The sequence below is a fragment of the Mus pahari genome, chromosome 6, assembly GCF_900095145.1.
Source record: "Mus pahari chromosome 6, PAHARI_EIJ_v1.1, whole genome shotgun sequence".
Classification (NCBI taxonomy): Eukaryota; Metazoa; Chordata; class Mammalia; order Rodentia; family Muridae; genus Mus; species Mus pahari.
The window spans coordinates 24069982-24086153 of record NC_034595.1 but is presented as its reverse complement, the minus strand read 5'-3'; positions in this window follow the sequence as shown (position 1 = coordinate 24086153).

The window sequence follows — 16172 nt, the reverse complement described above, 5'->3', positions numbered from 1 at the left end:
AAGTGTCAGAAAGCAAGATCTTCCTGGTACTTGCTTTTACATTTTCTGTGATCAGAAACTAAGCTAAACATAAGCACAGTGTATTTATGTGTGGAACACTGTCCTCCCCTGTAATCTGAGGATGAATAATGATTAATCTCTCGGGATGTAAGAAGCGGAGGATACTGGGATTTGGTCTGTAACTCAGACCAATGAAAATCAATACACACTGGTATTTTAAACAAATTCAACCAAAAATTGTTCATTCATTATGTATTCATTCTTTCATTCATGTATTTGTTTATGTTGGTTGTTGAGACAGGGTCTCATGGAGTCTAAAACTTACTATATAGCCAAGGCTAGCCTTGAATATTTGATCTTCTTGCTTCCACATATCCAGTTCTGATATTTTGGGTGTTTTCTAACATACCTGGTTTCACAAATTAACGGTTTTTTTTTTTTATCTAATATATACCAATCACTGAGTAACATACAGTGCACAAAAAAACATGAACTTTGCTCTTCTGAAATACAAGTATAACAGAGGAAATTGCAATGGACAAGCACACGGAGCTGTCGAGCCAGACATGCTGATAAGTGGAAGGGGCCTGGTGATCTGAAAAGTGAACCATAACACTGCAGAAATGACTACTGGAGAATATCTTTGGGAGAGAACTATATTTGAGTAGAAATGAAGCTATAAATGAGCAACTTATACAGAAAAAAAAGAATATTATAGTTAGAGAAAATAGCAGTTGCAGTAGTGGGAAGGCATCTAGACAAGTAATTGACCTACAGGATGATGAGCCAGAGGTAGAATAGACCGAGCTCATATTGAGTAGATAAGAGCTTATTATTATTTATAGTAATGCAATTAGCCTTAAAAAAACCAATTAGGCTGCCCAGAAAAAGCCAAGATATAGTTTACGATTATGCACAGAAATGATGTGAATCATTATCTATATGACCTACAAACTCTGATTGGAACGTATTGGATGCAAATATTACCTTTAGTACTTGGGTAATGGCTCACACTTCTCCACAAGAGAACCTTTACATTCCTTACCCACTCCAAAACTCCATAATTGGATTAATACACTAGCCTTACTCAGCCACTCTTTTTGCTCTAAATTAATGTGAAAATGACATTTATTTGGCATCTTTGCTTCTGAAACAAATTCAGAATTCGGGGTCACTGAGATGTCATTTTTAACAACATGCGGGTTATCAGACTGAGATTCTCAATGTCTATGCGTTAGTTGCTTCCAAAAGAGAAACAGACCGACGAGATGTTCTTATAATGCCGAGTAGCTGTATGCCCCTTGTATTGCAAGTACAGTCGACTTCTTCTGTAAAGCTCTAATTTCTCAGAGAAATAAGAAATGCATTCCACCTCTGAAACCACAGGAAAGGGAGCATAGGCCAAACCAGCATCCCACCATCCTGCCAGGCCATCAGTCCTCCTTAGGGGAATAATAAACTCAACATAGTGTTGTTCTTTCCCCCTTTCATAATACCAGAATCTGCCTGTGAGGGAGCCTGGACTGTGACATTATCTTCAGTGATTTTCCACGGCTTGATGAACAAGTGACAAACCTGGTTCCTTGACCTCCAGTTCTCTTTCCAAGAGATTTATTTTTCATTGTAAATTAAGGGCAGACATTAAATAGAGTATACAGAAAAATTTATACTCAAAGCTTCAAAAAAACCTACCCATGTTTCAGAAGGAGCAAATATCTGAATATTCACAAAAGGTCAAAAAAATCATATGAGATCTCCACATTGAAATACTACACAACAACAAGCTGTTAAGGGTCTAATTTCAACTCTTTCCTCAGCTATAAAGTTTCCAAGAGAGATTTGCACTTGCATAATTAAGTGTAGAGTAATGGCATCTCTTTTTGGTTAGATTCTCCTAATCAAGCTTTAAATGATTAGGTTTAAGGGGTTTTATTCACCACATGTATTATTTTCTTCATTTTTAAGTTCTGAATTAGTATGCAAGTTTGTTGTCTGCATAGATCTATCAGACCCAATGGAAAAATTGCAGGAAATGTAATTGAATACGTACTTTTGCTTATTTTACTGAAAACTATTTTGTTTTCCTATAACACGTATGAAAACAAGTCTGACAGGCAAAAACCTATGATGCTGATCCTTCTGTAAAAGCCTGAGTCCCTGATCTTTGGAAATTAAAGAGAAAGCAATAACCATTTTATCTGAGACCCTCTAGGTCACTAGGGCCAGGTAGCACTGCTTCATCACTCAAAAAACAATTTCAGTATCACAAGATTAGAAAGAAAAAAAAATGTCCCCTTGAGCTGTCACAGGTCAGTAATCTTGAAGGCCAGGGTCATACAGGCCTTATTCTGTGTAACATTTTTCCTGGGTGCTCACCAGATGTATTTTCTGAACATGGACTAAAGGATCCCCACAGAAAGATTTTTTATTCCCCAAATACATATTCCTCCCTGAGGTCTTTGTCTTTCTTGTGGAGCATGCTTCCTTGCCCCAGTTGGATACATCTGGGTTTGAATCAGAAACTGGATCCTCAGGGGAAGTCCACCTCAGTTCCCATTCAGCACACCTATTATCTTAATCTACCCATTAGCAGTGCCTTCCTCTCCTCTTCCACTTCATGTTCTCACCACAAATTCTGAGATCAGCGTCTAAACAAATCCCTGACATTTGTGATTTTTACATGGGTCTTTGGAGAAGAGTCCAAAATCAGCAGCATGTGGTTCCAGGCAATGCTTTGAATTGTCCCTGGTACAAAGGACATGGTAGTAAGAATCAGTCGTGGTAGGTAGTGAACGTAAGTAAAAGAATGATGGTCCAGAAAGAAATGGGTGAGGAATCCAGCAGAATACATGAAAATATTTATAGTTTTAGGAACATTAGGTACAGAAACCACAGAAAATCAAACTTTGCCTCTGCTCTGCAAAACACCATCATTGAAATACATATACTCTAAATAAAAGGCTTGTGTGAGGAGGAGTTTCATTTTATTCTACTATTTAAAGACCTAATCAGTGTCTCATGTACAAGGTTCCAACAAAGATGATAAATTAGTCAGTAAGCCTGACCCCAAGAAGGGGGAAACTGGCCTATCTGGCCTATTATACACACATGCACAAGTATGTATATGTATGTACACACATGTACATATATATGCATTAAACGTTGTACTGGTGTACAAACATACATAATATTGTGGCATCTAATGCAACTCAGCCCTTACAATTGAATAATGTATTACATTTAAGTACATTGAAACTATTACATTTAATAATTTTAAATTTTAAAATTATTTAAATTAAGATTAAATTTTTAATAATCTTTAAAATTATATTCAAAAAATAAGTAATCTCAATGTAAATAAATTACCCTTAAATAATGTAATACATATTGGGTCTAATAGCCTCTCTTCCACATTTTAGGCCAATTGAATATAGAATTGATAGCCATTTAGCTCCTATAATAAAGTTCGCAGTAGGGGTCAAACACATTACTTAACATGTCTCTTTATCTGTAAGCCTTTATTTAGTATATGGTCTTCAGATTTGATGTCAGGTACACTATGACAAAGTACTTCCCTGAAGAACTTTTTAGTAATAATCCCAGAGCTTTGTTCTAGTATATTCAAGTGTCATATTTTCCTGCGACATTCTAGCTAAGTAGTTTCTTGTTAAGAGGAATAAGGTACTGACCCACTGTTCCCCTCTTGTAAAAGTGCCAAGCCAGTCTGGATAGTTCTTTTCTTAATACTTCACCCAATGCCACAAAGTTCTGCAATCGCTTCTGAAGATACTCTTAATAATCTCCAACTATACTTTAACCTGAAATCTCAAGCTACTTCAATCTCTTGTAATTGGCTTTAACATCATTTGCATTGCTTTTTAGATTCCATAAAGTAAAAGATAGCAAAACAGCATCATATTGTTTTAGTTCTGTCGAATTGATTTTCAAGAGTATATGAGACTAAACACGGAATGTTCTGCATTTTTAGGACCATACAAGGAAAGCAGAACAATAACACTGAGTCTGCCATAAAACATCAGCCTAAACATAAGAGCAATTCATGAGCCTCCGTACTGCATGCCTCGGACACGGTTACAATTCCAGCAACCTCAGCACTAAATCAGAAAATAAGTAGAGCTCCCAGGCACAAGAGCCTCCACAGAATATTGTGGTGCAATTTTACCTTTTTCTGTATGCTCTTCAATGCTAATTCTTCATCTTTCTTTCCTCAAACACCTGTAGTTATCTTTACTTGTGACAAGTGAAATCAGTGATATGAGCTATGCCCCCTTTAATTTAAATTAATTATGAAAATAAAACAGAAGAAAACCATAGTCCTCCGCTACACGTTTCCTTACAACAGTTACTTTCATAGCAACATTTGTGTAAGGTTTTCATTCAGGTCTGTGGACAGGGTACCTTCTCCCAAAGATGTTTTGCCACCCTCTATGGGCTTAAGGGGATGGAGTTTCCGTGGCCCCTATGACCAGCCTCCCAGATGATGCCCCAATTTAAGACTTCAACCCTTGGGTGACCCCTCTCTCTCAGAAGTAGTTTTTGTGACCCTTCCCTCTGAACACTCCAGATCTCATCTGACCTCAAAGTGGTTTTCTCCTGCTGTTGTAGAAAAAAATTCTAAGCTTAGGTAAACCTTTCTCCTGTAAGTCCAGGACTCACACAGTCACTAACATCCACATGAGGATCTGGTTCTTCTAGACCTGGCTACTCATTTGTTTGTTAGTTATTGAATTGTTCTTGGAACACCTGTAGGAATACTTCAATAACATCTCCTCCTGCCCCCAATGGGCATCAGATCATCATCTTTGACTGTGGCTCCAGGTTCCCCTCTGGTATATCTCCTGGAAAATCTCAAATCCCTAAAATTAACACCTGATTTAAGGATTTAAGAGCATCCAAACTTATACACATTTGCAACAAGGTCTGGCTTCAGTACCCATTAGACTACAGCTCCAAATGGCCACTTAATGGCACATTTGATCCTACCATTTTAAGGGATCTTTATACATACTGCCAATGGTCTGGTAAATGGAAGATGTCCCATATGCTCAAGTTTTTACATATCTTCACTCCAAACCCTCTCTTTTCTCCCTCTACTTGTCCCCCAACTCAACTTTTTCTAGCTGTGAAACCTCTACCAGATGACACTACAATCCTTGATCCAGCTAATGGACAGCCTCCCTTAACTACCACAGAGTTGGCTCTACAACCTCTTCTAAAACCAGCCTCCTCAGCTTCCACTTCTCACCACAATTTCCCAGAGCTTCCTTGCTCAACTTCTCCAGACTCCTCCCCTCCTCCTGTACTAGCTGCAGGCCGCTCCAATCATCTTACACTGGAACCTACTTTCAGCCCTCTCACCACTCACAGTGAGTCTTCAGGTAATCCACCTTATTACTACCCCCACCCAACCTAACCCAGAATCAGTCCTTCCTTTAACCATTACTTAACAATTTCTATTACATCAGTCTGTCCTTTTACCATTATTTATTTCTATTAAATTCTGCTTATCACTCCTGGTATAACTCCATCAGTAGTAGCCTCTTCCTATAGCTGATGTTTTTTTTTTTTTAATTTACATTTCAAATGCTACCCCGAAAGTTCCCTATACCCCACCCCCGCCCTTGCTCCCCTACCCACCCACTCCCACTACTTGGCCCTGGCCTTCCCCTGTGCTAGGTCATATAAAGTTTACAAGACCAAGGGGCCTCTCTTCCCAATGATGGCTGATTAGGCCATCTTCTGCTACATATGCACCTAGACTTGAGTTCAGGGGGTACTGGTTAGTTCATATTGTTGTTGCACCTACAGGGTTGCAGCCTCCTACAACTCCTTTGTACTTTCTCTGGCTCCTCCATTGGGGGCCCTGTGTTCCATCCAATAGCTGACTGTGAGCATCCACTTCTGTGTTTGCCAGGCACTGGCATAGCCTCANAAGAGNCNNCTATATCAGGGTCCCTTCAGCAGAATCTTTATAGCTGATGTTCTAGAAGAATCATTGCACACTCTGCCTATATCTCATGCTCTAAAAGCATCTGTGTTACACCCTGCTTTTTGATCATAGTCTAAAATCTTCTTATGTTCTGCTTACAGCTCAAGGCTTATAAGCATCTCTGTTACCCCTTTCCTATAGTCAGTGGTCTATTGGTTTCTTTGTTAAAATTCTGCCAGAAGCTTATGATCTACAAGCTTCTATTGTCACTTCCAACCTATAGTCCAAGACCTATAAACAACATTGTTACACTCTACCTATTGCTCATGTCATATAAACTACAGCATTACGTTATGCCTAAAAAAATCAGAGTTTCACTCCACATACAGTGTATGAAAACAAACGTAAGTGGGGCACTCTATAATTCCTATCTAAAACCTTAGGGCTATACTCTGACTATAGCTCCTGGTCTACAAGAATGTATATGAAATTCGGCCTTATAACTCATGTTCTATAAACATCAGTGTTACATCTTTGTATAACTCACTGATGTCTATCAGTGTTATACTTTGCCTATAGTTCATGTTATGGAAGTATATGTATTACACTTTGACTATAGATCATTTTCTAGAAACATCGTATAATACTCTGCCTATAGCTAGTGGTCTATAAGTTGTGTTACATTCTGCATATAGCTTGTGATCTATAACCATTTAAGCTTTGCTATGCCCTTAGTTCCTGATCCATAAGATCTGTGTTACACTGTGCCTATGGTCTCTAAGTACATGTATTATACTTTCCCTACAGCTCCTCACCAATGAATCCCTGTGCTATACTCTGCCAATAATTCATGGTCAATGAGCATTTATTTTACCCTCTGGCAAAATTTCATGATTTATAAGCATCCGGCAATGTGTTGCTGTAAAACCAGAAAAGCCTTATGTCTGGGATGTGCCACTCACAGAGACGCAGAGATGGAGATCGATGCAAAAAGCAAGAGGTTTATTAATCCAGCATGCTGGGGTCGTTCTGAAATCGGGATAGAAGTGACCCTGAGTAGCTAAAACACATACCTTTTATGCATTTGGCGGGGGGGGGGGCAGTTTATCATTGGTTAACCTTTAGCCACATTAAGGGGCAGACATAAGGACCGGAGACATTGAGTGGGTTTTTCTATACAATCAGAGAACTATCTCTTGGTGGATAAACTTAAGGACAAGAGACATTATGTGGGCTTTTCTATACAATCAGAGGACTATCTCTTGGCGCATTTGCAGTGAGACAAATTCTGGGAAAAGAACGCATTTACTTAACTTTTTATAACCGTGGTCATTTTTATAACCATGGTCATTTTGAGCTACCACAAATTTTACATTGCCTATAGGTCCAAAAACAATACTATGTTCTATGACTGAGAAGGAGCCTTTCATTGCCATGCTTGTTCAGTTCTTCTTCCAAACTGTGGGAGAATATAAGTGCCCAAGGTTTAATATACTCTTTGAGGTTTTTCCTTTTGTGACTCCAACCTTTGCCTCTAATTTCACAATTCACTATTTTGGCCATTTGTGCATCTTTATTTATTATTTTATTTGTATAAGGTTCACATTTCCTTCTCCCTCCTCCAATGCCCCTCATACCTCTCTCTCTCTCTCTCTCTCTCTCTCTCTCTCTCTCTCTCTCTCTCTCTCTCTCTCTCTCTCTCTCTCTCTCTCTCCCTCCCTCCCTCCCTCCCTCCCTCCATCTGAAATCATTAACTTTTATATAATTATACTTATAAAATTACATGTGTATATATAATTTCAACCTACAGAGGTCATTTGATGTTGTATGTATGAGTTTAGGTCTGACAACATGATAGATAAACTATCAGAGGGCTTATTCCTAGAAAAGTCTGATATATAATGTTGTGGATAGCCCTGGGGGCTAATTATATTCGGTGCTAAATCTGTTCTGCTGTGACAGGTTGCAAACAAGGAATAGTCAGCTCTCAGGTGATTTCCTGTAAACCTGCTTCCCACCATAATTTGTAAAATAAAGGAGGGTTGATGATTGGGCAGATAAAAGGGAAGGTGGAGCAGAAGGTGGGGGAGAGAAGGAGAAAATGGAAGAGGAGGAGGATGCAGAGGAGGAGGAGGAAGAAGAAGAAAAGCTGAGCCCAGAGAAAACGCAAGTTCTAAGGGGTCTCATAGATGTTGAAGATGGTAGTGTAGTGGTAGATCTGTCCAGTCTAGGTGCACAACATGTAATCATATTAACTGAGTTGTGTTTTCATTGCTGGGGCATATTTGGGAGGAGATTTGCCACAACAAAAAGGTGCCCAATGTATTGATGTGAATTCAACTAACCTGAGATAAAAATTCACTGACCACCAACCCCTGAATAGGGCTTGGGCAGTGACCTAAGCTGTAGCAGTATGGATTTGAAGCTGACTAGATTTAAGGGGCCTACAGAGAACAGCAGAGAGGCATCTATGCCTTTCTGTGTTTGCTTTCCTATATCCTTTGCTCCCCACCCTGACTCCCCCATCTCCAAACAGGGTCACAGACAACTCGGATCTTTTTACACTCAGCTTCTCCCTGTGAGTAAATAATTGGGAGACAAAGGTACAAAGGACTCTGGACCAGCTAATTCATATCTATAAAGAGAGAAATATAACCTTTTGATACTTGAAGAAGGTGTAAAGATATATTGCTCTAATAAGTCTTACAGGATACTCATGATCTCTTTAACGTTGGCTCCATGGAAATTTTGGGTTTAAATCCTGGTTTGACAAGCTGCCACCTATAAGCAGGCATAGTACCTACAGATGGGAAATTTCACCTGCGGTTCAGAACCAGACAGGGAATATTAGTCACTGACTCCAAGTAGAGAGAGCAATGATCATCACCTGCTATGAACAGGCATTAATTAATAGAAGTCTGTGGCTCCAGGTAGAGAGCATAATAGATGTTATAATGGGTATTAATTAAATAAATATCTGTGGATCAAGGTAGAGAGCACCCTAATAAGTCTTACAGGATACTCATATTCTGTCTAACATGGGCTCCATGGGAATTTTGGATTTAAATCCTGTTTTGACAAGCTGCTTCTTATAAGAAGGTATAGAAAGGAAAGGGAAGGGAAAAAGGAAGGGGAAAGGGACAGGGAAGGGGAAAGGAAAATATAAGTGTGAATCAATTGTTTTAAAGATGGTATAATAAAGTCTGCAGGAGACTCATATTCTGTCCAACGTGGGCTCCACAGGAATTTTGGGTTTAAATCCTGGCATTACAAATTAGAAAGTCCTGAATAGGCTAAAATGTATATGATTTTGAGTATTGTGGTGGTTTTATTTGTTCCTCTGGGACAGAGGGCAAGCTACAGGTTTTCTGGTTGCTAACAGAAGGATATGCTGATTTGGGAAAAAGGTTTTGTCTTTTTGTTTTTGGAAGAGGTGATTAAGGTATTTACACTTTCCAGAGTTATATGAATCAGATTTGACAGAGGGAGACCCCCCGAGAACTAGATTCCAGAAAATCAAACAAAAAGTTTATCTTTATGATACTAAAATTTTGTTTTGAGATTTATATATTTCAGAATTTACAGCCTTGGTGAATTTCATCGTCAGACATGCTGAACTGACCTGCCTGAACTCCTGATGTCTTGGTCTTCCATCCGGATCCAGTCAGAACACAGATATCAGAGACTAACACAATCATTGGCGTGGCCTTCTTAAGATCAACTAACTCTCCCATTTCCCTACCCTTCCCCCTCCCTTCAAAAATATCTCGACACCCATATTCAGCTTGAAGAAGTTACAAAAAGTCATTCTCCCAGTTCCCTAAGCTTTGGGGCTGGGGGTGGTTATTATAGGTTGTCTTTGATACTAAAAATTTTGAAGTACAAGGCCCAGTCCTTCTATTGCTGCTATTATAAATAGATATGAGATGTTTAAGCCTGTGAGTTAAGGGCCAAATAAGAAATTCATGGCTCTGAGTTTATTGTTACTTGGTGTTTTCAGTTATTTTAACTAGAAATGGCTGAGAATAGTTAACAGAGAAGAGTCTAGATTACTTCACATAGATAGTTGGTTTTCTTTCTGTTATTTTTTAAAACATTCAATTGACATTCACTTTATTTTTTAAGATGTTTTCTTTATTTACATTTCAAATGGTATCCCCTTATAGTTGTTTTTCAAAAATATCAGAAGTCCACAGAATGTGACATTTAATGTTATTTATGTCCTATATATTTTCAGTTAATATCAGTCATTCTTGGATTTCTGATGGGGTTGAAAAACTACATAGTCTCCTAGCCAACCCAGGCTTTTTACTTTGAGAGGACAGTTTTGAGAGGATGGTTTTCAGATGGCATTCAATCTAAAGCCAAGACATAGGCAGATGTAGAATTATAAGTCTTTTAAGTAAGGATAGATGACAGAGGTTCTGTTGAATTAACAAACATGATGGACTGGGTGTTAGGTCACTTGTACTTTATAAATTACAAAACAGTAATAGTTATTTTCAATTATATCTGAGATAAAATAGTCTTTTAATTGGATAGAAAGGAGGAAATGTTGTGGATAGCCCTGGGGCTAATTATATTTGATGTTAATTCCATTCTCCTGTGAGTGGTTGTGAACAAGGAATGAGTCAGCACTCAGGTGACTTCCTGTAAACCTGCTTTCCACCTTAATTTGTAAAGTAAAGGAGAGTTGATGATTGGGCAGATAAAAGGGTAGGTGGAGCAGAAGGTGGGGGAGAGGATGCAGAGGAGGGGGACTAAGAAGAAGAAAAGCTGAGCAAAAGCACATGGCCTGAAGAAACCACAAGTTCTAAGGGGTCTCATAAATGTGGAAGATGGTGGTGTAGCAGTAGATCTGACCAATCAAGGAGCACAGCAATCAAGGAGTAGTCATATTAACTGAGTCCTGTTTCCATTGCCGGGGCATATTTGGGAGGAGATTTACCGCAACAGTATATCAGTAGCCATCAATCACCTGCAGGTCTTCATCTAGGGAAGAGGCTTTGTGAACTTTCTTCTGTATTGGCATGTTGGCTGCTGTCATTATATAGGTATTTTAAGAAAACCATATTTATATTTCATACATCCTCCTCATATTTAGAAGCAGCATTCTCTTGCAGCAGAGTTTCTGATCCTCCCTTCTTTTTTACTGGGACAATATTTTGACATTTTTCCCCTAAGACTTAGATACAAGGGTTTCTTTACAGACACATAAATTGGGTTGGGTCATCTGATGGCCAGTTATTCTCTGCACTTTTACCAGTTATGGCTTTGTTTGATAAGAAGTGAGAGTTATGCTTAGCTGAGGGTATAAGAATAAGTATTTAGAAAACACTTAGACATTATAATGATTTAGGAGAGTGGCAATGGAAGGTTAAACACTGATGGCCTAAAGAAACCGAAAGTTTTCTCCAAACATGGGTATTTTGCTAGGAATTGGGTAGGCCTTATGTCCAATTAGGTAACTGTTGGTTACCCACAGTAAATGCCATTATTGTACTACTAAACTATCTTACAATGATGGCCATTGTTATTGTTTATCAGCAATAAAAATTGATATGACTATTGATTTTATCTCTTACCAATTTTCACAGCATCTTAAGATTTTATGAAGCAGTCCTCAGGGATAAGGCATCCAGATCAGTTCCAACTTCATACCCCTGTGTCTGAAGTGTGTGGAGTCCTCAACGAAAGGATATAACCTTCAAGTTGTAGGAGTCAGACAAGACAACGGAAACATTCTATATTATTTTGGCTATTCTCTTGGGGCCTGTGGTGGTTTGAATAGAAAAGGCCCCCCTAGACCCATAGAGAGTGGCATTATTAGGAATTGTGGCCTTGCTGAAGCTATGTCCTTGATGGAGAAAGTGTGTTTTAGTCACTTCCTGCTACCTGCCAATCTGGATATAGAACTCTCGGCTCCTTCTCCAGTACCATGTCTTCCTGCATTTTGCCATGTGTCCCATCATGACAATAATAAATGAAACCTCTGATCTGTAAGCTAGCTCCAATTAAGTGTTTTCCTTTATAAGTGTTTCCATGGTCATGGGTTCTCTCAGAGCAATAAAACCCAAACTAAGACTGGCCCACTGATGAGCAAACAAAGGGAAGAAGTTGCCAATGCCTAGCATTGGAGTTTTTATTAGCTCGTCTATGGCTTGTGTACTTATGTGTAAAGCTGTATAGCTGTGTGTATGTGTGTGTGTGTGTGTGTGTGTGTGTGTGTATGTGTGCATGTATAAATATGCAATATATATATATATATATATATATATATATATATATATATATATATTTAAGTTCGTAATTTTTCTCTATGGCTCTTTCAAAGAGACTTGGTTTGTGATTTTGCCTTCCCCTTCTCTCCCTTGCTCTTTTTCTCTCTTTCCCTCCATCCCTGCTTTCCCTTCCTCAGTTATGACCCATTTTAACCTCCTCCAGAATCTCTAGGTATAAAGACAGAAGCTGCCATCCAATTCTTTAGTCAAATGACTATCTAAAGATGCACATATCACCATGTTAGCAATTTTTTGTCTGACATTGTTTAACAACAAATGGTATCAAATCAAAATGTATAAATGAGCATATTATTTTGCTATCTGGCCATCAGTAGACTGCTGAGCATGCAAAAAACAACTCCAGCAAAACAAAACCAAAGAAAAATTTGTATCTTAAACAAATTCTTTACATTAAGAGAGCTAGGAGAAAAGAGTAGATAAGTCAATGCCCTTCTTGGAAAATGAGTTCATCCTATGTAATATACACTAGAAATCATCTCATTTTTGAAAGGTTTTCAAGTCATGTGTCTGCAGCCATGATTGACAGAATTATACCAAGTCATTTTATTGGTCTCTTTTCTCAGGGCAGCCATCAGTATAATTATCTACACTGGAGGAAATATCAGAGTTTGAGGAGAGGTTCACACATTGAAGGCAAGTGAGTCTTTATCTGAGGAATTTAATAATTTAATAATTCCTCATCAGATAATCATTGAAACAGCAAATGAATGTCACCACTTCCTGTTCACCCACACAGAATCATTCATCTGCTTTACTGGTTCAGGAACGTGAACCCATAAGGCCTGTAACCTCAGCTTCTTCCTCTCTGAAGAGAATAAATAGAGTTCCCCCATGAACTGATATTAAAATTACTACTAAGAGAATACTGTGTAATGTTGTTAAAGAGAAAATAGGAAAGATCCTACCTGTGACAACAAAAGACATACTACTTAACTGCCACTTCTCATATTTGTCTTTCAACAGCCCTTGTCTTGAATTTGAATTTGGATCAACATCAAAAAAAAAAAAAATCAAGGAATAAGACAATGAAATGTTTAGGTAAAAAGAGCAGCTAGTTGAAGAAACTTCTCAGCCTTCACTTGAACTCTAAGTGAAAAGGGCACTGAAGAACTAGACACACCATTTTGCATGGAAGGTATCAGTGGTCTGAGAGGAGACATTCCATCATGTATCTGACAATAAAGTTTGGCTCATTGTGAACATGGACATGTGCTAAACAATAAACCTCTTTGCACATCATACTTCCTAAGTAAGAGATACACCAAAGGAGTAAACATAGTAATTCACAGGAGTGTAAGTTTTCAAAAGCTATCTCAAATTTCCCAGCTGAAGGCCTCCTTAAATGTGAAGTTCATTAGTACTTGATATCATACTCTATGGCTAATAATGTTGAAGTCTTTATTTCATTCACAAAATAGTAAGCATATGCATAAAATGCACATAAGTATGCATCATGTGTTTCAAAACACAGTATTTATAAAAAAAATCAATATCTATTTCTCTTTCTATCTCTCTATCATTGGAGTCCTTTTCAAAATAATTAGTAATGATGGAATCAATAGCCAAGATTCCTATACTTGAACATACTTGTGGCCATATGTGTGTGCGCACCTCTTCTGCTATTTAAAGCCCCCTCTTTAACATTTCAGTGGCTCAGAGTCTGTGAAAACTGCAACTGCCCTTTCTAAAGTAGTAAAATAAAGCAATATTTTCTTAAATTGCATAGATAGGGTTGATAAGCAGTTCCACAGGTATTTTAGATAAGCAATAGAAGAGTCTAATGGGGAGAGATAGTTCTCATTGTTCCTATTATACATAAAGTGAGATGAAATATATTTGTAGTCAATTTCAATAGAGCCCAATTGGCATTTATGTAAGAGATGCTGGCATGAGGCTTTGTCTGATGACTGTGAACTAAGTTAGGTCTCAGTCAATCTGTGTGAAGTCATTGAAACCTTTGAAAATCTAATTCCAGGATAAACACATTGTGTCTGTTGTGAAAAAAGAAGACCCCACTCCACTAAATCCTTATTCCAGCTATATCACAAGCACTCATGAGGCTCACACCATGAGAACTGGCCAGGAAAAAGAGTTGCTGAAGTTTTGCCCCTTCCTGGATTAACATAAACTTGCCCTTTTGTGTGATATAAGCATAAATATATGTTGACATATGTTGATAAGAGTGTGGAAGATCAAGAAAACCAAAAAGTAGGAAGACCAGCATGTGAATACTTCATTCCTCCTTAGAATAAGGTACAAAATAACCATGAAAGGAGTTACAGAGACAAAGTTCAGAGCTAAGATGAAAGGATGGACTATCCAGAGACTACCCACCCGGGGATCCACCCCATCATCAGCCACCAAACCCAGACACTATTGCACATGCCAGAAAGATTCTGCTGAAGGGATCCTGATATTGCGGTCTCTTGTGAGGCTATGCCAGTGCCTGGCAAACACAGAAGTGGATGCTCACAGTCAGCTTTTGGATGGAACACAGGATCCCCAATGGAGGAGCTAGAGAAAGTACCCAAGGAACTGAAGGGGTCTGCAACCTTATAGGTGGAACAACAATATGAACTACCCTCAGAGCTCGTATTTCTAACTGCTTATGTAGCAGAAGAGGGCCTATTTGGCCATCATTGGGAAGAGAGGCCCCTTGGTCTTGAAAACTATATATGCCCCAGGGCCATGAAGTGGGAGTGGGTGGGTAGGGGAGCAGGGGCACAGGGAGGGTATAGAGAACTCTCGGGATAGCATTTGAAATGTAAATTAAGAAAATGTCTTATAAAAAATTATATTAAAAAAGAAAAAAGAAAAAAATGACTTAAGAAATCATGAAGAAACAAAAAAGAATGTGGAAGATAATGGCTAACCACTTATTCCCCAGATTATCCATTCCCCAGGTTAATATTTCTTTATAGCACATAACCCAATAGAAGTTCATGCATCAAACAAGCGTGGAACCCTGGAAGCTAATGTTTTTCACTGTTTTCAAAATACCATTCTTAACACTGACATGGTACTCAACAAAATAATCCAACATTATACTCATAGTTACAAGGGAAATAATTCAAAAGGAAATAGCATGTTTGTAGTGAGTAAACAGAATCCAGGCATTGTGTGAAAGCCTTTCTGAATTCCAAAGTTTATAACTAGTACTTCAAATGCATTGTTTTGTGTCATTAGAATCCCACAGTCATTCCAGCCATCTCTCTTCTGAACCCCAGCAGAGGCACCTGAGCACTCTGGAGGACTCTCCACACCACAGATCCTTGGGATCAAGTTCCTCGGGATCACCGGTGAGTGGAACACAATCAACTCCAGAGAATCCAGCAGGGGCTTGTGCCAGCAGGAACAGGGACAAAGGAACACTGCCCGCCCAGATGCAGGGTTCCAGTCTGGTTGGGGCCACTCCTACCATCTCTCTTCTGAAACCCAGCAGAGGCAGCTGAGCTCGCCAGAGGACTCTCCACACCACAGGTCCTTATGATCACTGGTCTTCTGGATCACTCAGGGAGAGTTGGCCTACAGGGAGGGCTTTGACCCCAGGACTCAGAAGGAGGATCAGTGCTCCAGAATTCTGGACACCTGCCTTGCAAGAGGAGAGCTTGCCTGCAGAGACCAACGGGGCTCATGGGAGAGGTGGGTTCCCAGGAATGCTGACAGGGGCTAACAGAATCACAGGAGGATCAAACTCCAGCCAGAGACAGCTTGAAAATTAACATCAGAGATTTCCAGATGGTGAAAGGCAAACATAAGAATCTTACTAACAGAAACCAAGAACATGGGACACCATCAGAACCTGTTATGCCCACCACAGCGAGTCCTGGATACCCCAACACACCCGAAAAGCAAGATGTGGATTAAAAATCATATCTCATGGTGGTGGTAGAAGATTTGAAGAAGTACATTAATAACTC